Source organism: Mustela lutreola, chromosome 14 (genome assembly GCF_030435805.1).
Source record: "Mustela lutreola isolate mMusLut2 chromosome 14, mMusLut2.pri, whole genome shotgun sequence".
Lineage (NCBI taxonomy): Eukaryota > Metazoa > Chordata > Mammalia > Carnivora > Mustelidae > Mustela > Mustela lutreola.
Window position 1 is genome coordinate 2,781,856 of NC_081303.1, and position 26,985 is coordinate 2,808,840.

Consider the following 26,985-nt stretch of genomic DNA (forward strand, 5'->3'; position numbering starts at 1 on the left):
TTAGCGCCACTGGGTTGCTAGCAGGGAGAAAGGGCTTTCCAAGCTGTTACACGCTGGACGTGTTGAGAGTGCGTGGTTATGTAACACCATATTTTTTAATACAACTGACAGTCTGTCTTGAGATTTAAGTGTTTTTTGACAGTTTTTATGCACCTGTTAATTCAAAGCTCTTAACATATGCCAGTTAAAAAGAGCCAGGCACTAAAACATCGAGCTTTAGAGGCTAAATATGGCTCAGCTGCAATCCCAGGAAGGCAGGCAGCAGGCAGCAGGCAGGCTGACGGAACAGTTCCTTCTTCCAAGATGGAAATCAGCTGTAGCCTCCTCTCTGTGACCCAAAAACACTATTTCTAGGTAGGGTGGCTGGAAACACCATCTGATTTCTCGGGGAACAGTGAGAGGTGGCTTGGGTCCTTAGCATGGTTGGTTACGCTGGATAATGCTTTGTTGTGTTTAGACGGAGACCTCAGGACGTAAGGAGACCTTGGTGACCTTACAGATGCTCAGGGGAGCAGCCTTCCCCCCGAAGTCCGTTTAGCACAGCTTCGCATTTGTCACCCCTCCGTAGGCATCTACGCGTACTACACACAACTGGGGATGAGTGCCTGAACTTTTCCATTGCTAACTCCGATGTCAAGAGCAAAGACCATGCATTCCCCTGTAACACACAGAGTCCTATTTCTGGTGTAAAGAAAAATTCTGTCAACCATAAATAAGGGTGAATAAGGGAGTCGTTTTAACAATAGTCACATGCCAAAATATAAGCAGTCTCTGTGCATACAAAGTAACTTATACTCAAAGCACTAAAGCAGCACAGGTTGGAAGGAAAATAAGGTTTTGCTTTTATTGTTCTCTGGGACTGTAGGGGGCAAGGTGTGGATTATGATACACTTCAAACATGTGGTACATTCCCCGCTTGAGGGTGCAGAAGTGTTGTGCAGGAGAAATATAATGTCAGCTGCTGACGAAAATCTGTACATACTGTAATTGAACATTTTCTAGTAAGCACATTTTAAAAAGTAAAAAACAGGTGAAAATTTTAATAATGTATTATTCATATCCAAGATATTATCATTTCAGTATGTGGTCAATTGTTAAAGAACTTGGTTATTTTTAAAACTTACTACTACTGTTTTTTTGGTGCGAGGGCTTTGAAATCCGGTGTATATGTTGCATTTTCATCCCAGTTCGGACTAGCCACATTTCGAGTTCTTAGTAGCCAAGTGTAGCAAGGACAGTTTTAAAATATTGGCCATGAAAATGTTCCAGCAAATGAAAAATAACACTTAATGACCTTGGGGCATATTTCTAGAAACTGGATAACGGCCAGGGGACCTGCAGAGAATCCAACAGCTTCTTCTCATGTGTCCTGCCTGTTCCAGCGCATTTCTTTTCAGATAGTTGTTCAGGGGTCCCTCTCAACCTCACAGCAGCGATCATCAGACTCAAGGGAAAGAACCATAGGAAAACAGGACTATCCCAAAGTGGAATGAGTTGCCTAGATGGCACAGCGAATTTCGTGTCATCGGAATATTTGAGTAGAGTCTGAACGATTATCTGCACTGATGCCGCGGTGAGGTTCCGTACCGCGTCATCTGACAGCACAAGGCGGGGTGCACAGAGGTGAGGAACTTAGGATTTAGAGCCAAACAGACCTGGGTTTGAATCTCATCTCCACTCTTTGTGCGGCGACAAATATTTTTACCATTTTGAGCTTCAATACTCTCATTTGTAAAACAGAAGTACTACTTTGTAAATTTGTTTTGTGAAATAAATGGAAAAAAAGATAACAGCTCTTACCACAATGTTCAAGAAGATAGAATTATGACTATTCAGCATAAGAAAACTGTCTGTAGACATTTGGTACAAAGGCAGATTACGGAGCAGATACGGCATTTAGGATATCGGTCATCACGTCTTCTTTAATTTCTGTAATCGTGCTGTTCTCTCGTGGTCTACCATGGACATCAATTACTAAGTTGAGATGATTGCTAGACTTTAGAATGATTTGCAACAAAATGGTTCCCTTCAAAATTGTTGTCTTATTTTTAGTGGAGAAGAGATAACTAACTTTCATTGAGTATTGAGGTTTTTTTTTCCTCTTTTTCCTTTGCTTTAACATATCAAGCACTTTCTCTATCTTATCTTAAAGATCGCATGAGGCGGTGTTCATTTTAGGGGTGAGGCTATTGAAGATCGGAGAAGCCGAGGGCCATACAGTTCATAGGTGGTGTGGCTAATACGTGAATCCAGACCTGTCTGACTTGAAAATTCATGCTGTTTCCAAGACATGGGAGTGGCCAGATTTGACTTTCACTTTTTGAAACTTTCAATCAATAGTAGAAATCAATAGAAATAATGTTTTAGTTCATAGTAAAATACCAACATTCTGGCTCCTGGCCTGACTGTGGTTAAAATCCATGTACCTCTGCTACCAACATCTCTACCAGAAAGGGAGTTATTGCTAAACCTGGGAATCATGACCGTTGTCCACATCAGTCTGCTTGGACTTCTTCTTCTTCTGCACTGCTGAAAAGTTTACCTCTTGGAAGAGCTCACTTCTGATGTAAAAAATGCTAGAAATTAGGACACAAGACAGAGCAAATATCTCAAGAGACTCGTCTTAGAGGCACAGGGAACACGCACCTTATACAATGGTCTCAGGGCAGCAATGGTGGCCACCTGACATGGGAGTCATCTACACACGTCTGCAGACTGACTTTCCATGTGTGTCTGTCCTGACACAACTTGGTTGAGGTTGGTAGAGGGGAGAGGGAAGGGAAGCGGCAATGGAGAAGCACAGAGAGAGGTTGCTTGAATGCTGCTGCCCGGACAGTCGTTTATGGTGAGTCACTGTCAGTGCCTTTGGAACATGTCAGTCATGGAAGAAAACAAAAACCCTGGCAGCTGTTTGGAGGGTCTTTGCTACATCAAGTCTAGTCTTAGCCTTGCGGAGAGGAGTCCCTGTAAGAATGTCCACACTGTTTCCTGGCTTTCAGAGCTGTCAGAATCCCCCAGTACTTTGATCACTGGACAGAGAGAATAATCCAGTTCAAACTACATTTGTATCTAAAAGGTATTCAATTTAGTTTAAACAAATTTCCATGTTTCCCTTAGGCTTTCTCATTCCAGAAGAACTGTTTCTGCAAGTTGTATATAATTACCCCTGCTGGTCAAAGGTTAGAAGAAAATTAGCATCACAATGGTGAGTTGGCTCCCTGGGTGTTGCCAGCTCCCAGGGTTCCAGGGCTCCACGGATGACTTGAGTGTGTTAAGCCTCCATTTATAAGCAGGAGAGTGCAGCAGAGCCCATGAGGACAGCATGAAAAATTTCTAATCATAGACAAGCATTTCAGACATTCATTACCACACAAGCCATCAGTGGATTAGATCTAATAAAGCCAAATGCTTGCAGACCGCAGCCCTGGGCTGCTTTGACTCTTCCAAGTAATGCAGAGTCAAAACTGGCCCACACCACACCCTGCCTTCTTTTGAAACAAGCAAGTGGTCCTGTATTTCCTCATAAGAGGGTGTTAGGAAACTAGTTGAAAGACAGTAGGCCCAGGCATTTGGGTTTTAGTACTCTATTTGGTTAGAGACAGTAGGAAGCGATCTAGTGATTCAGCCCAAGAAAACGTTTTCAGAAACTGTATGAAGTCGGAGGAGGCAGACGTTTTGAGGGGAGGTGAGGGAGGCCCCTGCACTATTCCTAAAGAAGGAAAATAACTCATCGTTTTCAATAAAAAGAAACTGCAGAATATTCTTCCAGAAATAAACATGAAAAACTCCACACACACACACACACACACACACACACTTCTGAGATAGATGCCAAGTACCGCTCTAAAACCATGTGAATTTTTCTCTCGTGCATTTGTCAGCCTGACTTCAAACCATTTTATTCTTTCCTCATTTCTCCTCTCTGTTCGGTCTGTTTTTAGTTCGTTGCTTCTTGGCAGAGCTTCCGTTGGAGCAGAGCGCGCCTGTTCTTTCTGCTCCCTCACCCTCTCTTTTTCTTTGCTTTCCTTTAGAAAGTTTTTTAGGTTTCTCAAAGTTCTTTTCTAGTGTTCTTTCTTCTGGGCTCTGTAGTGACTCTGCGAAAATGGCCAAGACCAGAGCAAAGGCAGGGCGTGGCTCTGGGGCTCGCTCTGTCCTCCTCTGCCGGGCCTCTATGCAACATGTAAGAGGCAGGCTGGCCAGTGGCCCCGCGACGTGCTCACACATGCGAATACCTGCTGCTTGTGACCCCCTTCCCTGCGTAGGTTTGTAGCTCCCCCAAACCTCCCCCTGTGAGCAGACTTGCTCCACACCGCCATTTCGTGTGGAAGGCTTCCTTCAGAAGAATCTTCCAAGTTGCTTTTAAGAACTAATTTTTGGGGACCCAAAGAGTAGAGGTTACTATCTTAATTTATTTACAGATTGCTTAGGGGAGCTGGAGTGGATTTAGCTCGTGTTACTGTTTCCATCATATGCGATCAGACTGGAAAAGACTTTTAACATTAAAACACACTCATAAGTGTGCTTCAGATGAGGAATGCTCAAAATAAATAAATAAATGAAAGGGAAAATCAATCCCTTTAAAAAACTGAGTTACTTACATTTGAATTAACCCTGTAGTTTAATGGGGCAGTAGAGTCTAGTAGGCCCTGCCCAAGTTCACAGACATTTTGTATTTTTGAAAGACTTACCGGTGAGGACTGAAGCTCACTCTGTCTTCACATAAAATCTGAAACAAGATTCTTTTCCTTTTACTCTATCAGGAACTTTTCTCAAAGACATAGAAACACAGAGCCATTCGTGAATGATATGCATAAGATTTATGAACAAAATTTAAATCCACATCGTGTATAGGATTTTAAAGATCATCATGTTAATTTCAGGAAACAAAAAGGAATTAACGCACACAAGAGCAAAGACTAATGTGGGAGAAAATCACCTGACGGATAAGATGAGACACGTGAATTGGAATGATTTGACTTGGCTAACTGCAAGAAAAAGTGGTCAGACCTTCCCCTCTTTAAGGACGTAGCCTGGGGATTGTCATTTCTATCACTTCTGCAATTGCTCTGCTGAGGGCTTTTGAAATATCCTGTATCTACAGATGATAAGAACCCACAACCAAGAGGGAACAGAGCCTGTGGCCATGTCTACATGATGCCAAACCCTTGGGTAAAAACTGAAACCATTACTTCAGTGCCTTGATGATTTTCAAACACTCAGCTCTTCAGCATTATAAAGGAAAACAATTCAGTTTTTTCAGTATTCTTTCTGGTATTTGTCGTTGTGCAGCTATAATCAATGTCCAGATAAGTATATGTTTTCTCCACCAAAAAAAAAAAAAAAAAAGGTTTAAAAATTATACAAAATAGGTAATTCAAGAGAAGTAAATCTTAGAGACACAAAATCAACAGCTCGATCACAGTGCCATGGTTACCTGTGTGCCTGGATTAAACACAAACACATGAACACACACACATGTAAACAGACACACATGTGAACACACATACTCAAGCACCAATTTAGAAAAAAAATCCAGTTAATACAGATTTCCCTCTGTATCGTTAGATATTTGATTGATACTATCTTATTCTTACTCATCCATAAGACTGACAACTCCTATGAGAGTAAAACTTTGCAGAAGTATATGATTTCTCTTTGGAAATCCGCAAACCATTTTTCCTTCTCTTACTTGAAATATTGTCACTGTGGTTTCAGTTATGTGCACAGTATATTTTAAAAGCACTGCTCAAGTCCAGAATGCTCTGAACTTGTCTGTTATTTTAGTGATCGTATGGTTGCTGAAATATAAGATAATTTATGTGCAAAAAAAAAAAAATTCCAGCTTTAGTTTCTAAAATATACTTAACCTATTTTTAGCAGAAATGAAAATTTTATCCAAAGAACACAATTTATAATCTTAAATTAAGGCATCCAAAATCAAGATGTTGAGAGTAAGTATTTTGTGTTTTAGTAGCATAAAATATTTGCCAACAAGCTTACCTTAATGTATATTAATTAGGAGATGGAAAAATGAGGGAATGCATTTTAAGTGACCTACTTTACAGTTGACTTACTTAAAATGGATTTTTAATGATTTCTAAAATATTTTCTTAAAAAAATGAAATGAAAATGTTTAAACTATTTGATAAAAGCTGCTTTCAAGAGGCACACAGTGTACTACTGACCTTTTCCCTGAGCTTGGAGTTCTCCAGAAGTTGCCCCGGCCAGAGGCCTGTTCATAAACATCAGACCAGTACAGACCTACTTGTCATACCCAACCTTGCTGTCTTCTCACTTGTTCATTCTACAGAAATAATTCCTCCTCCAATCTCCTCACCTTTTAAATGCAACTGCCTTTAGGTGATAAATACATGAAATGATATTCATTTCCAAGATATTAAATGTCATAACTGAGGTCATTTTAAGATTAGAAGGAATCAATATTTTCCAGATAATGCACTCGTATCTGTGCAAACACATACATGTGCTTAAATAAGTTTGGAAATGTGTAGGATTACCTATAAAGTTATAAATTACAGTGCTCGAGAAAACACTTGACCTAGACACTGAGAAACCATATAATTAAATAAAAATTGAAAACCTTTGAACATGTCCAGATTAGTATAAATGGCTTCACAGACACAGATTTCATGTTTTCATTTTGACAGCAATGAAATATTTTGTTTATGTACATTCACTTTAAAACCCTACTTAAAAAGCATGGCATATAAGGCACTTATGCACATGTTTACCATATATTTAAAGACAGATTTTAATGAGTGATGGCTGGAAATCCATAAAGGTTTGCATGTCAACACTGGTTCCATTGTGGAAAATACCTTCCTTTCTCTATTTCATTTCTAAAAATATAAAATGTTTGGAGAGTGTGGAGGATAAGAGAGGAGAAATGCTCTGAATAAATGCATGCTCATTCTAAAAGTGGGCTTGCTTCTTTCGCTCTTTCTCTCTTTCTTTCCTTTTTCTTTCTCCTTCCTTCCTTCTCTCTCTGTCTCTCCTTTCTTTCCTTCTTTCTTCCGCTTGAGAACAGGAATAAATAAATCTGTGCAGAGGTGAACCGACACAGAAATTGCAGTGTGGGGCGCAGTGTCGCCGCCGTGATAATGAAGAGGTGCTCTTAGCCCCGTGCTCCTCACGTGCTCTTGGACACTTAGAATGTCCTCAGCATATTTGCTAGGTCATTGAAACTTTTGAAAATCGTTATTTTGTCTATTCGTCAAAATTTCAAAAGTTGGAGCTTTGTGATTTTTTTGAACAAGGAAATTTAAACTAGTTGCAAAGCAAATACTGCCAGAGAAAACAGACACATTTTAAAAAAATCAGAAAGGAAGAAAAAAAGGAGATATAAAATGAGAATAATTGTATGGAAATTAGAGAGAGAAAGAACTTTGGGGAAGGGCAAAGACGATCAAGTTAACGGAATTGAAAAGGTCTGGTAAAAGAATCAAACACCAACTTAAAAATTTGGAAGCACAGTAAACATCGCGAATATGCCCCTGCAAACCCCAGTTCTGCAGGCTTTTCTACTGCCACACAAAAGTGTATTTTTCAGGCAAATTGGTTACAGCAGTGACCGTGCCTTCTAACTGCAGCAAGTAGAAATAAGGCAGTAAGTGTGGCGGGGCCTCCGCAGCGTTCTCCGCCTTCGCAGTTCCCTGCCCGGGCTCCTGCGCCTGACCATATGGAATCCATCTCATCCAAGGACACGAACAGAAGAGGGGTTTGCGGAAACCAGGGCTGCTGCTGGCTGTTTTAACGGCATGCCACAGGGAAGTTTTATTTCCAATTGATTGGTTACAAATCAGATAAATATCGCTTCTAATGAAAGCAGCTTTGAACTGCTGGAAATGTTATCTATGGGAGTCTGGGGTTTATCAAAAGTCAAATGTAGCTTTAATCACATCAACATGCTAATTACAGGCAAACAATAAAAGCTTTAAGAAATGATTGTGCACGTTTTATTACTATTGACAGTCACCAAGGTATATTTATTTCAAGAGGTAATTGTCAGAAGACTTTCTCCAGAAAGACTTGTTTGTATAATTAAGTGCGTGTTATGCAAGCTTATCTGCCCATCGGTTCCTGCTCATTCGGTAGCTCCCCCAATGCCTCAGAACACAGAAGCAATTAAAAAAGAAAGGCTCAGGGAGATGGTTTTTCAGTATTCATTTGTGAGGGATAAAAAAAAAGAAAGTCCTAATGTGCTCTGAAAAAAACCAAAGTGTACTGGAGTTAGAAATGTGACCACTCACTAAAAACCAAAGAAATAAAACAACAAAGGTGATTGTAAACTCTTCATGATCAATGATGTACGAACAGGAAAAAGTTAGAATGGAGGGTGTATATTTTCATTTAGAGTAGAAGCTGGGGGGGCAGGAGTTTTTCTCTTTGTATACAAAATATTCAATGAAATGGGGCCTTCCATCCTAAAAATACATATGATGAGAATGAGACAAAATGGAAAGTAGCAATCAATGGCTGCCTAGACCCCAGTACCACTGGGTTTATTATTTTTCTGCGGATTTATTACATAATCCCCCAAAATGCCTAATTTAAAAATAAGAGCCTGAAAGTTTGATAACATCATTTCAAATCTGCGCAGCCACACATGCTTTTCCATCCTTATATAAACAACAAAGGCACATTTACAATTGCCGCCCTGAGCATTTTTTTTTAGGCTAGGACACCTGAAACATATTTAAAAAAAAAAAAAAATTTCCATCTTACTTTTAATGACAAACTGCTTTGTGACTGGACTAGAGGAAAAAATAAACCTTTCAAACTATAAACTATTTTTTGTGCCATAAAGAATCATTGAACTCTAAAAAGGAAAAACCCTAATTTAAAAAATATCATTATTATATTGAAAGGTGTTGGACTGGATTTAATTCTTTCCATTCCCAAATATTGGCTTCAGTTCAGTTTCCATTTCATTCAAAGCAATTAAAAATGTGGCAAATCCTTGATCAATTTTCTTACCCTTAAACAGGGTCAGTTCTGAAGTTGTTGTCACATTTTAATGGGTTCAGAGTCAGTTTATGCAAGAGACAATCAAATGTTTGCTTTTAAAAGCCCTATAAAAAGTAAGAGCTTTTAACCTTTTGAATGCATTAATAAAATGCTAATGACATCATGGCCAAGACCACATTTGGAGGTTCCCCAAAACTCCAAATGACCGTTTTGAAAAGAAAACAGAATTTTAATCAAATGATCTGTTATTTTAATGACCACTTACAAAACAGGAGATTTATTGAGAAGCATAAAGTTTGTTTGCATGAGTGAAGGCAAAGCTTTTAAGAATTACCTTCTTCTGGGTCCCCCTCCCAGTCCCTTGCAATATAATACTACCAAATATTTGTGAATTGTGACTCAAGTCTGCAGTCTTATTTCTAGCAGAAAATAAAAAGGAGGCTGGAAACCAAAAAAGTGGTGCCAATTTGTCTGCCCAGGCTCTGATTATTGGATGCAGAATTTTTTTTTTTTTTCTTTCAGGGGAGAAGGATTTGGTGGGAATGTTTCTCCCTTCAGGGTGAGATATCTGATATCCATCCCGAGACCAATCATAAGGCTAAACTTTCATGCAAAACTGCACAAGGGGAAAAAATTAAGTCTTTGGGTAAAATTCTCATCTAAATTTGCAACAGATCTCTCATTTCCGCTGGGCAATTATGGCGCTTTTTGCCATTTCTGATTGCAAGACACACTGATTTTTTTTAAAGTTATTTCTGATAACTTGAGAACCTTCTATCCCTAACCCCCGCCCCCAACTCTTCTTCCTCTCTTTCGAATCTCTGTTCCTCATTTCTGTCTCTCCTGTCTAGAAGTGCTATCCAGTGACCCCCGGTGCTGATTAAAGTTTCTTGGGTGACCCCTGAATGCATTTTATTACACTGGCTGGTCATAAAACCTGCTTAAACTGCTGGCTTATCCAAACTCCTGCCTCTTCTGTGGAAAGCCCCACAGCGAGCCCAACCTCAGGGAAAATACAAACAAGCACACCCAGAGAACCAAGGAAGGGCATGCAAGGCTTAACCACAGACGGCCAGTACCAGGGAACCCCACGGCAGAGGGATGGCCAGCATCTTAGAAAGAAGACAGACGCTTGCAAGGCCTCTGGAGGAAATCCGTGTATTGGTAGTATGGATGGGGCAGGGTGTCATCGAAACATAGGGAAAGAGGGGGAAATGACAATCTTTGGTGTTTTGTTCTTTTCCTAAAGTGACGTACAACACTGAAAGAACTTCCAACGTAAAAGCAAGACATAAGTCACGCAGATTGGCATAAGGCATGTCTGAAAACATCGTCCTCCTAAAATGAATCCCAGGAAAACATTTATTCAGCTTTTGGAAAGCAACATGAAGTGGCTAGAAAGCTTTTTATATTTACATGCCCACTGTGTCTGGGTAAAAATATGTATTATTGTATTTAGATGGCTTAGGAAGAATTAACTTACAGTTAGGCTCAGGTTAGCCGCTTGTTTTTCTGGGCTGCCAGGAGGTGAAGAAAAACAAAATCTATAATCTTCACAGTCCTGCATGGGTGGCATTTCTGTGGCAGAGATAAGACATGGCAATGCTGGTAGGGGAGGCCAGGGAAGTCGGCACACGAGAGGAGAGTGGTCGTTTATGGGAATCCGAAGCCACCAAGCCCTGGACTTTCCATGATGCTAAACCAAATGTACACGTGTAAGTGTGTGGGAAATCCAATTTAGCATGTGGAAATAAAAAAATGTTTTAAATTCCATTCCCATTCGCAAAGTCTGAAAATAAATCGGCAGGGTTGGTTCTGATCCTTGAGCCAGAGAAGAATAGTCTGGAAGCTTGCTGAGAGGAGTCCGTCTTCAGTTTGTAGATGAGGAAAGCAAGGTGCTCCCTGTTGGTCTCACAGGCAGGAGGAATATCAGACACATGGGTAGCCCCGGCAGCTCTCCAAGTACACACAGCAGAGATCTATGAGACAGGAGACGGACACAGTTTTCCCCCCCCCGTCAGGTCCCCATTTCAGTGACACTCAAGCTGGATCAGGTTCAGAGTCTGCTCAGAGCCCTTGACGTTCCTAACGTCCAAAGGACAGGCTCCCAGGCTGCTGAGCGGTTTTCTCCTTACTGCGGTGGTCACTTTAATACCAACCACAACCCGTACAAAGGTAATATCAGGGGCCCAAAGCGATCATTAATGACTCTTTCATTGGTAATAGGTGGTTAAAAGTGACTTGTGAGAGTTGCTCTTGAAATCATTTCTTTTGTGCCTCTGTTTTTTTAACCCCTTAGAAAATGTGCTGCATTATTCTTCAAAAAATACAAAATAACCGTGAATTCAACTCCCTGTGGATGACAGGTGGTCCCTTATACCTGTGTGTTCTTCTCATGTAGCCACTAAGCAAAAGTCAAGCATTCCCTCAAAAACATTAGTGGAAGCTGGTGACTTGTCAGTATCTTTAACAGGCTGGTGACTTCTGCTCCATTTATTTCGGTCTTGATCTAACTTGATTCATTCAGAGATTCCTCATAATGGATGATAAACCTGATAAACTACTGACATTCAACAAGCGTTTCTTTCCCCACATGCAGCCTGCGCTCCTCTGGGAGCAGGACTTGGATATGTCGCTTTCCCTGCTGTTGATCTACTGAGCATGGTGATTTACAGATGGAAACTCTTTACTTCTTACTTAACCATACGAAGTACGTTTCGTTATTCCTGGTTTGTAGACGAGGAAACTAAGGCTCAGAGAAGTTACGTAATGGCCCAAGTTCCCAAGCCAGTAAGGGACAAAGTCAGGAATGTAAACTCAGACAGTCAGACCCTCTGCCCTACCCTTCTGTTCCGATTCATTCATTAACCAGCATCTCTTAACTTTGCCAAGTGCCAAGCAGAGTACACAGAAAGCAAAGATCTCAAGTGCATCTGGTGGCTTATCCTATTTTTCTCAATGCGTTAGGTCCAGGATGTATATTAAGTCACAACTCAAGTTTATGTCCTTTCATGAAGACTTCCTCAGTAAACTCGCTTATTCTCCACTTGATAAATCTGTTTCTTATCCCTTCTTTTCTTGGTGGAATATACATTTCTTTTATTTTTATTTTTTTAAAAGGTTTTATTTATTTATTCGACAGAGATGACAAGTAGGCAGAGAAAGAGGGGGAAGCAGACTCCCCGCCGGGCAGAGAGCCCAGTGCGGGACTTGATCCCAGGACCCTGAGATCATGACCTGAGCTGAAGGCAGATGCTTAACAACTGAGCCACCCAGGCTCCCCATGATCTTCATAGTTTTATTCCAGTTTGGAGTTCTTTGATCTCTTGAACCTATGGATTTATAGTGTTCATCAAATCTGAAATTACTGTGACCATTATTTCAGCATTATTTCTTCAGAATGTTTTTCTGTCCCTCCCCTCATCTCCAACACATAATCCTCCTACACTGGGATTATGTGTAGATTAGGTTGCTTCAAGCAACCTGTAGCTGTTTGTTATTTCCTCAGTACCCTTTTTTCCTCTCTGTGATCAATTGTGAAGAGTTTCTATTGCTTTGCCTTAAGGTTCACTACTCTTTTCCTATGTCACATCTAATCTGCACTTAATGCTGTCCAGTGTATTTTTCATTTTTTGACATTGTAGTTTTCATTTTTATAAGTTCAGTTTGGTTCTCTTTCACATCTTCCATGTTTCTACTTAACATACTCAATCATTCCTTTAACTTCTTGAACGTATATAATGTAGTTATAATTGTTTTAATGTCCTTGCCTATTACTTCTATCATGTGTCATTTATGATTTGCTTTTACCAATTTTTTTTCCAAATTATCAATCATAGTAGTTGCATGCTCGGTAATTTTTGACTGGATTACAGACATTGTGAATTTTACATTGTCAGTGGCTTGGGAGTTTTTTGTTAGTTTCCTTTGATCATGTCTATTTCTATAAATATTCTTGAACTTTATTCTGGGACATTGTTAAGTTATTTGGAAATAGTTTGGTTTTTTGATTTTGCTTTTAAGTTTTGTTAGAATAGAACATGACAACATTGAGTCAGGGACTGTTTTTTTCCTCGCCTTGAGACAAAATCCTTCTGAATATTTAAAACTCCACGCACTATGAGGCTTTTTGTTCTGATTGGTCGTATTGTTTTCACTGGTCTTTTCAGATTTTTTCCCCCTCAGTCTTGGGTATTTCATTAAATACCTGGGCTTATCTGTATTTAGCTGCATACTTGAGAAGAACCCTCTTTAGATGTCTAGAATTTTCTTTTTTTAAAAAAGATTTTGTTTCTTTATTAGAGAGAGAAGGAGAGAGAGAGCAGGGGAAGACAGAGAATCTAAAGCAGACTCTATGCGGAGCACAGAGCCTGATGCAGAACTCTGTCTCATGATCCTGAGATCATGACCTGAGCCAAAACTAAGAGATGGACACTGAACCAAGCGAGCCACCCAGGCACTTCTAGATGTCTAGAATTTTCTGGGTGCAGCTCTCACTTATCTGGTACTCTGCCTGTAAAATCTCGTCATACTCTAACCCCAGGCTCCCAGCTCTGCCTCCTCAGCTTAGAGAAACTGACACTATCCACCTGAATTACCCTACTTGTGCCCTGGCTGGAAATCTTGCGTAGACTATAAGCTGGGACAATTGTAGGACTCACCTTGTTTGTCTCCCATCTTTCAAAATGATTTTCCTTCATTGCCTCATGCCTGTGGACTTGAAAAGCAACTTTCACATATTTTCTTTGTTTAGATAGTTGTTTTATGTGGGATGGTAATCCATTTTGATGGGAAGTAGAAATCTCCACATCTGTAGCAAAGTATTACCATTGTCTAAAGCTACTAGTTTCTTTGGCAATGTAGTTCCTTAAAATCTTGGTAGGCTTCACATGTGAAAAATCTGGTAGGTTTCTCATCTACTTGCACAGTTCTATATGCCAATAACCATACTCTAAATCTTTTTAGGCATAGTTTTCAGATCTGCTTTATGTCTTTGTTTTCTTATCTCTATACTTGTCTTTTTCCACTTAACAGTAGCCACCTGGAGGCTTTAGGCTTGAAGGTGAAAATTTGGAATGTGATCAGTTTTGTCAACAGAGAGGTTTTATGGGACATTTTTCCCTTAAATTTTTTGTCATTACTATCTCATACTCTTTGAGGTTGATTTAAAAAAACAAAACAAAACAAAACAGTTTTCCAACCCTGTGTGATCTAAAATTTCTCTTCTCTCTATAATTCTTTTAATTTCTGCTTACAAATTGGCCAATTCTTTTTCTGAGTTTATCACTTTCTTGCTTTTTGACAAAAGCAATTAGCAATGGCAATATTCATTACTAATTGTTTTGTTTTCTAATCTTCAGGTATGCATGTGGTCTGGTCCAATGCCCAAGTTATCACAGGGATAATTTTACCTTTTCTTTTCTTTTCCTTCCTTCCTTTCTTTCTTCTTTTTCTTTTTTCTCTTCTTCTCTTCTCACCTTTTTTCTTTTCTTTTCTTTCCTTCATTTCTTCTCTTTCTTTCCCACTGAATAACAGCCATTTTTCTTTCCTTACCCTGGTGCCATTTTTATCACTGCCTGCTTCACACTACTGCAAAGATTTTAGACTTTTTATTTCAACAATACCTCATTTCAAAACATTAATCTCTGTATTAGGATAATTAATATAGCTGCCATAGAGGAGAAATGCCAAAATCTCAAAGGCTTAGTGAGATAAGTTTAATTTTCTCATACAATACTTAATGTAGATTGGCAATCTCCTTCAAACAGTATGCCTTCTGAAACATGTAAGAGAAATGCAGGAGGCACATCATTTCTTTACTGCCTCAATTTTACTCACAGCCCATTGGCCAGAACTTGCCACATGGTGCTAACCTAACTGCAAAGATAGTTGGGAAATGTTGAGCGAAAAAAGGAGAAATTGGGAGAAACAACAGAGACATGATTATTAACTAACTCTGCCATACATGCTAAAATTAGTATGGTATCATTCACATTTCTCCTATAGTCACATCCTTCTATTACATATTCATAAATACCCATATACATAGCATTTTATCATTGTTTGCTTTATAAACGAAATCAAAAAGGAAGGAAGGAAGGAAGGAAGGAACTAAAAAATATTTCAAAACATCCAAAAAAAATTCAAAAACACCTACTGGACATCTCTCCAAATTAACTTTTAGATTTCTAATTCATTCTTAAAAAAAAAAAAAAGATTGTATTTATTTATTGAGAGAGAAAGAGAAAAAAGAGAGAGAGAGTTCACGAACAGGGACAGAAGAAAAGGAAGGGAGAGAGAGAATCTCAAACAGACTCCCCACTGAATGCAGACCTGTATGTAGGACTAGATCCCACCACCCTGAGATCATGACCTGAGCCAAGAGTCAGACACTTAGTCAACTAAGCCACCCAGGCAGGAACCCCTAATTCATTCTTTTTAATGACTCCCTCCATTATATCCCATAGTATAGTTATACCATAATTTACTGTTTATTTGTTCAGGTATATTTACTTTATTATTTTATTTTTGTTTGTATCAACTGTGCTTCAATATATATCCAATCATATAAAATCAATTTTTAAAAATTAATGTTTTTTTCCCTCCATGGGATAGATATCCAGGAGTGGACTTACTGGGCTAAAGTATACATGTCTGGTATATTTTAATATTTTGCCAGATTATTGTCCGTAAAAGCTGAAAGCACTCACATTTCACCTGTCTCCATGAACCAACAACAATACGTGTTTTGACACTTGTTAATTTTGTCAATTTGATGAGGAATAAAGAGAACTGGGAGGGGGGCCTGGGTGGCTCAGTGGGTTAAGCCTTTGGCTCAGGTCATGATCCCAGGGTCCTGGGATCCCAGGGTCCTGGGATTGAGCCCTGCCTTGAGCTCTCTGCTCAGTGGGAAGCCTGCTTCCCTTCCTCTCTCTCTGTCTGCCTCTCTGCCTACTTGTGATCTCTGCCTGTCAAATAAATAAATAAAATGTTAAAAAAAAAAAAGAGAGAGAAAGAGAACTGGGAAATAGAAGTTAAAGTAAGAATATCTTCATATATTGGTTGGCAATTTGATTAATTCTTCATATCATTTCCTATTGGGATTCATGTCTCATTTTTGTCAGTAAGTAAGAACTTCTTATTTTTATAGTTAGTAAACTTCTGGTGATCTTCTGAATTGTGAGTTTTTTCCCAAATAAATTATATAAATGTTTGGATATATTTATTTGTAAATACTTAATATTATATTATATAATATGATAGATAATATTTTCTCATTCAAGAAGTTTAATTTGTGTATTGTCAAAATGATTTTTATGCTGCTAAGTCTCTCCTGCCCCTGAATTACACTTGTGTACTAGATTTTCTTTCTCTATTTTATTATATTTTGTAGATTTAAGGTTTTTAATCCATATGGACTTATTTTTTATGTAAAGTTCTTTCATTTTTTTCAGATGGGTAGGTTTTTGTGCAGCTCTTTTAATGAAGTAATCCATTATTTTTCCTCTTTTCACATATCAAATCATGTATTTTCTGGGATTCTCTATTCTGTTCTACTGGTTTATTTGTTTCTTACCATGCCTATTACCATATTAATTCAATTTCAACTGTTTTAATAGTATGTTCTGATACTCCCTATTCACTATTCATCTTTGTCAAAACATGTCTGGCTATTCTACGAAATATTTGCCTCCTTGCAAAATTTGAAGTTTTTCTGTCCACTTCCCCAAAACTTCTGTAATGTTAAAACTGATATTACATTAACTTTAATAATTTTTTGCAAATTGACATTCTTATTACATCAGATCTTTCCATTAAAAAATTGGAAAGACTTCATTTGTGAAAATTTTATTTTCTTTCAGTTGATTTTATGTTTTCTTCATGTAGGTTATGTTCCTTTAAAAAATTGTCTACACGTATTTAATAGTTTCTTCTGATTTACTCACTGCATTTACCTCTGCAATAATGTTCTGTTTTAACAAGGTTTGTACGCACCCCTGTCTTGTTCTTGATTTTATTGAAATTGCTCTAATGTTTTGTCATTTAGCATAACCTTTAGCTGCTGGTTGTGGATAAATACACTTTTTCAAAATTGGGAAATACTGCCAAATTTATTAAATGGCTTTTGAACATCTAGTGATATAATTATGTGGGGTTTTTTTTTTTAAGATTTTATTTATTTGAGAGAGAGAGAAAGCAAGAGAGCATGAGCAGAGGGAAGGGCAGAGGGATAAGCAGACTCCCTGCTGAGCAGCGGGCACAATGCTGGCTCTGTCTCAGGACCCTGGGATCATGACCTGAGCCAAAGGCAGACACTTAACTGACTGAGCCACCCAGGGGCCCCAATTATGTGGGTTTTTACCTTCAGATTTCTAATGATGGATTATCTTGATGATTAATGAAATATCCCTTCATCCTTACAATGAACTGTCCCTGTAAAAATAACTGTTTATTCTTTTCACGTATCACAAGATTCTGTTTGCTTATCTTTGGTATGGATTTTTTGCACCAATATCTATAGGTGAGATTGGCCTTTATTATTCCTCTTTTGTAATATTAATTATTAGATTTTAATATGAAAGCCTTGTAGGCTTTCAAAAACAGGTTGGAGAATGAAATAGTAAAACCAACATTGGAATTATCTATTTTTAAATGGTTAAATTAAATTTAGGAATTAATTCAGCTGTTCCTGGTACTGCCTGTTTTATTTTTATTTTTTTAAGATTTTATTTATTTATTTGACAGAGACCACAAGTAGGCAGAGAGGCAGGCAGAAAGAGGAGGAAGCAGGCCCCCCACTGAGCAGAGAACCCAATACAGGGCTCGATCCCAGGACCCTGGGATCATGACCTGAGCCAAAGGCAGAGGGTTTAAACCACTGAGCCACCCAGACGCCCCACCTGGTACTGTTTTATCGGAAAATCTTTAATCATTTGACAGTCTCTTCTGTGGTAATTGATTCACTCCAGTTTTCCTGCATCATATTCAGTAATTTTATTTTGCTAGGAAATTAGTCTTTCTTTGGCTTCTCAAAATTTGTTAAAAGTTGTATGGAAAGCTCATTTATAATTCTTTTTATCTTTTATGAATATATGATCTCTCTTTTTAAATACCTGATCATTATTTATTTATACTAATCTCTTAAAGCTTTAGCAGTTTTGTGAAAAAAGTTAATCGTATTACTATTATTTTTCTTTTTTAAGAAATCTACTGGGTTTATGCCTTTTTTCATCAGTCTTTTTAATTTTCAGATTAGACCTTTATTTGAACTGAGGGAAATCTTCTATTATTTTCTTTTTATTGCATCTCATTTTGTGCCTTTTTCTTCCAAAACTTCTATCATTCGTATGTGAGGCTCCTGCTTTATTCTTCAAGTCTCTTTTTGAAATCTATTTTTTGCTTTGAGATATTATCTTTACTTGATATTCCAAGCTTAATTTGACTCTCAGTGGTAACCAGCTATTTCATCAACTCATTTTACTGAATTGCCTAGTTTGGAAATTGTAATTTTACACACAGGAGGTGTGAGGGCTACCTGAATCTTTGTAAGTTGTCCTCTGTACTTCAACACCTGTATGGAGTATTATATATGTATGTATTACGGCCTATAATGTTCTTGTGAACAGCTGAGTTCTCGTCAACTGATTATTTTTCATTATGAATTCATTGTGTAGTTACTGGAACACATCAAGTGGACTGTAGGCTCTTGAGTTGTAGAAGGTAAAGAATCCCTTACAAACAAGAGGCTGACTCCTGTGGAGAGACTGTGTGAAACCCTCCTGCTCCCGGCTCTCCTCCGTCTTGTCTAAGCCTAGGAATCATGAGAGTTCAACAGTCTGCTTTGCTCCTCCTTGGCTCTTAAAGGCCAAAAGACCAGACACTTCCAATGGAAGTAACGTCAAATTTCTTCCAAGGGTTTATGTGATCTTAGAACTAGTTACCTTCTAAGATCTGTAGTTTCTCAGTCTTTACCTCTAGGATTCTCAGGCTCTCTCAGACAGAAAAAAAGCCTTATGTGAGATTTCTCCTCTAGGTGTCCCATGAAACTTGGCTTCATTAGAACATGAGTGTATATCCACCAGCTTCAGGTCTGGAGACTGAAAGTAGAATAGGCTGAAGTTGGAATAAAAGGGAAAACAAAACACATTCAGGTTACCACCTTCCTAGAAACTTCCTACTATTTTTTTCAGAAATTGTGGCAACTGGAAGAACCCAGTAACAGAGTTATGGAGACTGTGAAAAACTGGGCACTCCATCTAGTTATTGCCAAGTAAGAAGGAAGGTCCTGTGTGGTAACATCTCATTTTTTAAAAAAGAAATCATAAATCCAGAATTTTATATATCATCTTCCCATTTCAAAATATTGATGATTTGTTAACTTTTTTCCCCCCACAAATACTTTGTGGGACAAACCAACTATGTCTTTAGGTTGAATTTAAGCCTGTAGGCTCCTAGGTTAGGATTTCTAGAGCAGATGGTAGATCTCTGGATGATAGATAGCCATCTCTAATTTTGAAGTTCTGCTCATGAAGGGTAACTATTTTGCCTTCTTTAGGCAAGTGCCTTGCAGGCAGAGCCATTCCTCTGTGTAGCTTTGTATTGTATTCCCCAGGGCTCCAAGTATAGCATAAGGTGTACAGCGGACACTTAGTATATATTTATGGGATGAAGAAAGACAATCATGGTGCCACTGTCAGGAACTAATGGAACTTTGCTCTAGCTTTTGTGAATATAAACAGTACTACAGTAAAGGAAGCTACTGACGGTGGCATTTGAAAATGAAAGAGGGATGAGGCATGTGTCGTGAAAAGAAATCCCCTGAAATTGCTTTTAGTGGAAGTAAGTAGAACGTACACTTTTGAATTGTCTGTAAGACCAAATGTTTTCGAAATGTCAACTGTTCTTCTTTCCTATAGCAAAGAGTTAGCTGGATAGTGAATACTGCTTAATGAGAAAGATAGAAGTTTTGTTCCAACAAACCTGTGGATTTGAGGATTTCATAGTCTAACAACCACCTAAATGTGAAGTCTTGTCTAATAAGGTAGAGTGTGAGGATGGACTCAGAACAGGAGATTTTTATTTTTGTCTATCTGACACACTTTTATAAGAGACTTCTCTAGGGAAAGAAAAACAATGAAATCATTGTGAAGAATCTGTGATAATGGTAAAAAAAAAAAAGATTGAGATGAGGACTCAAACATGATTTCAAAATTTGAGGGAGAAAGGGCAGACATCAGGTTTTGGATTGTAGTCCTACTTAATCCCTGATTGGACTCTGATGGTCTGTTCACCACAGTGCTGCCTGGAATAACCTGAGTCCTATTCCTAATTACAACCTGCCTTTAGTGTTCCTAGACAACATCAACATGTAAGGAATTAATAGAGAGAACCATGCATGCTGAGTAACATTTATGACAAAACACCATTTTTCCCTAAGAGCATGGAGAGAGGTCAAAATATTAATGTCTAGACTTTCAAGACTGTTGTTATTATTCTGAAAAAAAAAAAGTGTCATTCTATTGAGTTATTAGATTTGTTCTGGGCTTATCATTGAACCCATCTCATTTCACTCTCTAATTTTAAATTTCTTTGTTTATTAATTTTCTCTCTCAGAGTTTGAAACATGAGTTTCAAAACAGGCTATTATTAACCTCAGAGAGTATTGGGTCCACTTGTACATGATAAGGAATGTAGAATGTATAATAATACTACACATTTGTTTATAATCCATCTACTTTTCAAAGAAAGGATGTGAGGTGTGCTATTCAGAGTGAATGAAAGAGATTCAATCAGCCCTTTCTGTCTGGGAATTTGAGAATCTGAGTGTACCCAAAGAAGACCAAACATGGCAGTTTTCTCCAGGACTGTCACATTGCCCTATTTCCAAAGGCTGTGACACTCAAAGAGTTCACAGCTGTACTGTCATCACAAATTTGACACTGGTGATATCATAAGCACAGAAAATAATTTTTTAAAAATATCACAGCTGAGTTTTTAGGTCACATAAGGTATAAAGTATCATTAGAAAGTGTGCTCTGTGTAGAGACTACTGACATTAAAGGATATACAATGAAGGGAATTTATTATTAATGAATCTGTCAAATTCTGTGTTAGCCCTTTCATATCCATGATCTCATTTACTTAGCCCCATAATAACTCCATTAACTAAGTACTTTATTATCCTTATTCTATACATGAGCAACTGGAGGTTTAAAGAGGTTAAATACTTTCCCCAAGATCACACAGCTGGTAAGTGACAGAATGAGGAAACTTAACCATGTCTACCTGATTCGGAAGCATGTGCTCTTCTCATTACAACTGGAATGTTTGGAATTCACATTAAGTTCTTCCTGGGTCTGAATTAAAGACCTGCTCTGTGGCATCTCTCAGGAATCAAATAAAATAGAAACTAATGAAAATAGCTGATTCACCTCCTAACAAAGCATTAACACACCACAGTAGTGAGGGACACGGTCTCATCATTGAAATAAAATTATGGCAGGAGTGAAAACTTTCTCAGCTATCCCTCTTATGGAGGCCATGACATCTAAAAGTCCACTATGAGTGTTCCTTCCTTATGCCGTCTTTGAAAAACAGAAGCTATTTCTCTGGAGAACAGGAAAGTCTTATACATGAAATAAATTCACACTCAGGTGTCTGGTGTGCTCTCACAGGTGTCAAGTGTGCCTTTTATGAGAGGACAGGAAAAGATAGTCAATACATTTGGTGTGTAGAAGGCATAAGGGCAGAAAAGAAGAACGGAAATCTGTAAATGAGAGAACACCATTTTATCACCTGCTTAGGTCTAATCTTAGACACAGTACTTGGGGAAAAAGGAGAAAATAAGATTCTGGTGTATTTATCTTTGGGTGATCTAAAAACATGCAATGGGTCTGAAATGCATAACCATGTCCTGAATTTGAAGGAAGACTGCCTGAAGATAATCATCATTTTTTATTCCATTCTAGTATTCACTGATGGTTTGCATCATTTTAAAGGTCAAGTACTGGCATCAATTTTTGTCTGAATTATGTACCTTTATGATTTTTATAATACTGTACATGAACAGTACACTGTGAAGACTGAAGTGGTGATTTCTTCCCCTCAGCCTTGTGAATTTGACCTTTGAATTGTCATTAAGTTTGAAGCACAAATTATGGATATGACTAAGACAGGTAGTACACAGCAAATTATGTAAAACCACAGTGACTTATTTTGTCTCACTGACTTTCTTACTCAGTTGAACCTTGTGTGTAATGTAACTAAATATAAGATGCACCACAGGCCCTAAGGATTAAAAGACAAGAGACAAATTCCAAGCACTACCCATAGTTGGCAAAACACAAAGTTCCATTTTTAAACAACTTTTTTCAAGGCTTCTGAAAACTTACCCCGCTCTTCATGAAGCGCCGCCGAGCCCTGTCACAATGAGACCAGCCAATGGGGCTGGCAGCCATCTTGTGCAGTGAAAGACAGAGTGTCTGGATCTGAGCCAAGGAAAGCCAAAGTGATCAATATTACATTCTGAAAGCACCAATGGACCCTTTGTCCCAGGACTAACACTTCTGGGAGAGGTGCCAGAAGATTCACGTGTGCACATGTGTGCGCACACAGTAACATGATGATTCAGGAAATCCAGTCATATGGGAAGATCAAAAGCACAGCAGGATATTCCTGTGACTCTGGCATTGGTCAGCACTACTTCAATGTCCACATCTAAATACGAAGGCAGCGTAAAGAGTCTGCAGATGGAAGATAAACAGAAACTTGAAAAGACGTACTAAGGCAGCTTATTTTTCTCCCGTTGTCCTTCCACCTCCCATGAGCAGCCCCGGTGCATTGTCAGTCACTCCCTCACATCACTTTGAAGTATGGTTCTATCCCTGAATCCCAGAGCGTGGATGCCAGCCTGGCCTGATCTCACCTCTGTAAGCCTTCTGCCCTCCGGCATGCTCACAAGTGTTTGGAACATCTATTGGGAATGGAAGGGAATATGATCCCAGACCCAAGTCCAGACGGCTACTAGAACATGTCATGTGGCTGGCACCAAACAAGATCACATTGCCAGTTTAAAACCAACTAAATGACCTCAGCTTTCTTGGGAAAGAAAAAAGACCATGTGGCTGATGGGAGAACAATGAAAAGGTTTAGGATACCTTTTCATTGTTCTCCCATTTATTTGATCCCAAAGATCATTGATGTGAAAAATCGAGGCCATATCTGGGGGTGAAAATACATATTTAATGGATAGCATTATCAGAAGAGCCTCATGAGATACTCTTGCTACTGTTGTCCTTACAAATAAATTTAAAGGACACATTGAACCTGGGAGGAAATGCATATTCATTTAAGAACTTTTTCATACATTTAATATCTGTGTCTCTCATCATATTCACAGTTTTTACAGTCTTTGTTATGAGTAGCTTCTCATCATGTTTCTATGAGGAAGATCATCATAATTACAACCTTATGTTATGGGAGAGCAGAAAGAGGTGACTTGACAAAGGTCATGTGGCAATGCCATTGCCTGTCTGGGAATGTCCTAGACAGGAAGGGAACCAATAGATCTGGAAACCATTGTGAATTGTACATTCCAGTGTGCCTGGCAGAAAGCAGTGCTCAGGTTGCTCCAGCCAAAGCTTTGAGCTTACTCAGAAACATGAGTGCTGGATACGGATGTGATGTCACCAAGAAGAAGAAATCAGATTTTAATAGTACCAACTTGAACAAAATCTTATTGGAAACAATTTCCAAAATTACTGTTACTATTGTGAGGCATTAGCAATCAGACAGGGAAAGGATGAACTGCCCTTCAACCCTGGGGCATTTGATCTGGCATTTATCTATCTATCTATCTAATTATTTATTTGTGATTTTATTTATTTATTTAGCAGAGCTCACAAGTAGGCAGAGAGGCAGGCAGAGACAGAGGGAAGCAGGCTCCCTGCTGAGCAGAGAGCCCGACATGGGTCTCCATCGCAGGACCCTGAGATCATGACCTGAGCTGAAGGCAGAGGCTTAACCCACCGAGCCACCCAGGCGCCCTAGGAGTTCTTAATATATTCTTTGACAGTTATGTGCCTTGCAAATAATTTTCCTCAACTATGCCTTTTTCTGTACATAATATTTACATATTGGCATGTCCCACCTCTAGCCTTTAAGACAGGCCAATGCACCAAAAAGAAATGTAGCAATTTCACTTTGATTTTCTGTCAACTCCATTCTTGTTCAATTCATGTTACAACTTGCTTTTGACTCTTGGCTCTATTTACGTTGTGTGGACCTAAATCTGACCTTTTGTTTGATATTTGAACTTTGATGTTTTGATATTCTGTGCCCCCTAAAAATGTTGTTATCTTAGTTCTTTTCCTCATTAGAGATGAGGAAATCCTCTATAACTTGTGTACCATGTCCTCATGAATGTGGTAAGCCAAATCCTTTGGTCTAGCATTGAACTTCTTAGAAAATGCTAAATATTTATCAGCCTGATTTGTTTTCTTCAGAAATATGTCACTACCCTAAATCATCTCGTTCATATATTCTTTTGCTTCTTTTTTATGTTTCATTGCTCTCTGTTCTTCTACCACCATATAAACTTCATGAGATTAAGGACTTTGTCTTTTTAAAACCATACTCTCAATATTTGTGGAATGAATAAGTGAACCCAGATGTTCTTTGCACTACTTCTGAATTTGGGGAAGTAATTCTAGTACTAGTCTTTCTAAATAAAGCTCTACATCATCCTTACACCATAATATATAGCTAGGTGATGTTAGTTAATCATTTTTGTTATTATATTATTCTCACTACACCTTTAGTAAGTGTGGCAGTTTTGAAAACATAGCTGTTAAGTCTTTGGTACTTCTCCCATAAAGAGTCTATGTCCCATCCCCTGGATTTGGGTGAACTCGTGATGCACATGACTTCTCAGGCTACGTGATGAAAGAGCATGAAATTGCCACCTTGCTTGCTGGAACACTTGCTCATGGAATCCTGAATCATCAAGAAGTCCTACTACCATGCTGTGAGGAAACCCAGCCCATATCATCGCACAGAGGAGTTTCAGTTGATAGCCACAACTGAGTCCAGCCTTTGAATTGTCCCAGATGAGTCACCAGACAGGTAAGAAGCCTCTCCATGATTCTGTCACCTGCCATTCAAGTCATTCCCAGTCATTTTGAGTATCTTCAGCTGAAGCCACATATACCATGGAGCAGAGACAAGCCATATCCACTGTGCTGTGCTTCGATGTCAAAAGATACCTGGATAAGAGGAATGTCACATTAATTCTTGAGGTCAACATTCTGGTTTTTAAAGTGGAGAGACTAGATAAATAACATCTTAAATTAAGATTTCTAACGAAGCTGATGATCATGTGGATTTATCACAAATAAAAACTCCACCACAATAGATCAACCTTCCAAAGAAGAAATATTGCTTTCAATACTTTTTGTCTATTTATCCTACTTCAGGAGTGTAAACAAACAAACAAACAAACAAACACCCCAGAAAACTCCAGAAGATCTAGGTCTGCTTCTAAGATTTCTGATTTAAACAAATCATCCCAGAAAAACACCTCAAGTTGACCAACGTGACTATGCCCTGCAGTCCAAAAGCACACAAAAGCATGTATAATTTAGTCATAAGTCCCCGTTATAATGATAGATACTCATTGTTCATTGACACTAAAAATTCCCACATATAGAATAAGGGAACCAAAATTTAGGTTTTTCTGTTACCTATCTGGCTTTTTCTTCTAAGTCTTCTATGGGACACCCCTTCCTGTTCCAAGCCTCCAATGTCTCCTCCATGGCCTATTCTCAGCCTTTTGTTTCTCTCAGTGTCATTCTCATGAGTGACTTAATCTACCTCCTAGATGCTGATGGCCTTCACTTTTCATCTAATTCAGATTTCTCTTTAAGTCATTCACATAATTCAATTCTGAGTCTATTCTCCTAGGGATAGGGTTTCTTTTTCCCCAAGGGTGGTTGCTGCATGGATACTGGTAAGAGACTAGAGTCCAGGGTCTAGCCAACATCTGGCTCTGTGTGTCGACTTGCCTAGACCATAGGGAAGGTGAATGGAGTCTGAGGCTTAGTTCAGGGCTTAATTCTGGACTTGACTAGGGATCTAGAAAGAAGGTAATCCTACACAAAATTTTTTAAAGAATCAGCAGGAAAAAAAAAAATATGTGCAAAAGAAAAATATGTGCAAAGCTTCTTCCTGGACATGTTATATTGACGATCTGTAGGTACCTCAACATTTCCAAAAATTGAATTTGCTTTTAGACTGTAAGGTGTATGAGAACTTTGTCTAATTTGCTCAGCATTTTTAACCAGCACTTAACAGATTGCCTGATGCAGGGTAGATTGTCAATACTGACTGAACAACTGAATTAGTGAAGTATTCACAAAACAGTTTCCCTCCAAATTTTCCCTATTTTCAGAATGGAGTTATTGTCTCCTTCAATTTCCCCCAGCCAAGAACCTCAGAGTATTCTAAATCATGCTCTTCTCCTTGTCCTACCATACGCAATTGATGATCAATTCTGTCCATTCCATTTTCTGAATATCTGCCCTTCCTTCCCAACTCCATAACCGTTGCCACCTCCTTCAGCTTCTACGTGGCTATCAGAGGGGTAATTCTAAACTTAAGTGCTACTGTGTCACACTCCTCACCAGCTCTGCCACTGAGCTACATTGCCGTGGGCAAGTACTTCAACCATGTTGTGCCTTATGGTGGGATGTTAAGGGGCTTAAATGAATTAATAGGTGCAAACCATTTAGAACTGAGCCTGGGAACATGGTAACAGTTAATAAATGTTATCCAGTATTTTTGTTATTGTAACTTGGTATTCTTCAATGAACTTGCATTGTCTGTAGAAAAATAAAAACAAAACAACATAAAACAACCCCTCTGGCAGGCATGCAAGACCTTTCTTATCTGACCCCGCCCACTGGTCTAGCCGCATTTCCCACTCTTCTCCTCATTGTGAAT